Genomic DNA, 933 nt, shown 5'->3' with positions numbered 1-933 from the left:
CACACACACAGGTCTATGAGCTAGGTAATAGAAAAAAAAAAATGTCCTGGGAGCCATGGATAAAAAAAACAAACAAACAGGTTTTATTCAGATCTAGGAGCAACTGTCCTAGTAGCTTCTCTGAGAGTTTTGAGAAGCATTGTGGATTAGCGCTGTTAATCTTTTATACTTAAGTCATAACCCTGGACACCTGGGTGCCCGTACACAATTACATTAAGCAGTAACAAGGAACACCTGAGGATATTTACAGCAAATGCTTGGCAAGATTCTGAACATCTGAGGGGCCCTGACCATTTTCCTATTTTTTCTCAACATACAGACATGCCACTTTGAAATATTCCTTAGCCCCCATAAGTTATAAATTTGTAATATAATTTTGAAGGTGAAGGGGTGGAACACAAATCTCAGCAAATGACAGTCTCTCCCTTCTAGCCCCAAAACAATCAAATGGCATTATCAAATACCCTAACCCTGTGGTTCTCTCAATGCTGGCCACGCACAGTGGAATCACTTGGGAAACTTCAAAATTACCAATGCCTGTGTCTCACTCCTGGAGACTGATGATTTAATTGATCTGGGTGGGGCTTGGGCTTTGGAAATTTGAAAGAATCCCTGGGGGATTTTAATATACAGGCAAGTTTGGGAACCATAGCCCTAATCAACAGATCACAACCCTGGCTGCTCATTAAAATCACCTTGGGGATCTTCTAAAGATCCAGATGCTTGGGCCACACCCCAGGCCAATGAAATCAGATACTACACTTGATCTTAGCCAAAAGGCCGAGGAGTGATGGCCAGTGAAATCAGAATATCTAGAGGTAAGGCTCAAGCCCCAGGAACTAGAATTTTAAGAGCTCCCCAGGGGAGCACTGGCAGCAGTAGCCTCCAGCAGCAGTAGTGGCCTCCCATCCCCAGGATGCCCCCCCCCCCACC

Source organism: Galeopterus variegatus, unplaced genomic scaffold (genome assembly GCF_000696425.1).
Source record: "Galeopterus variegatus unplaced genomic scaffold, G_variegatus-3.0.2 Scaffold7450, whole genome shotgun sequence".
Taxonomy (NCBI): domain Eukaryota; kingdom Metazoa; phylum Chordata; class Mammalia; order Dermoptera; family Cynocephalidae; genus Galeopterus; species Galeopterus variegatus.
This window is presented reverse-complemented; position numbering follows the sequence as displayed.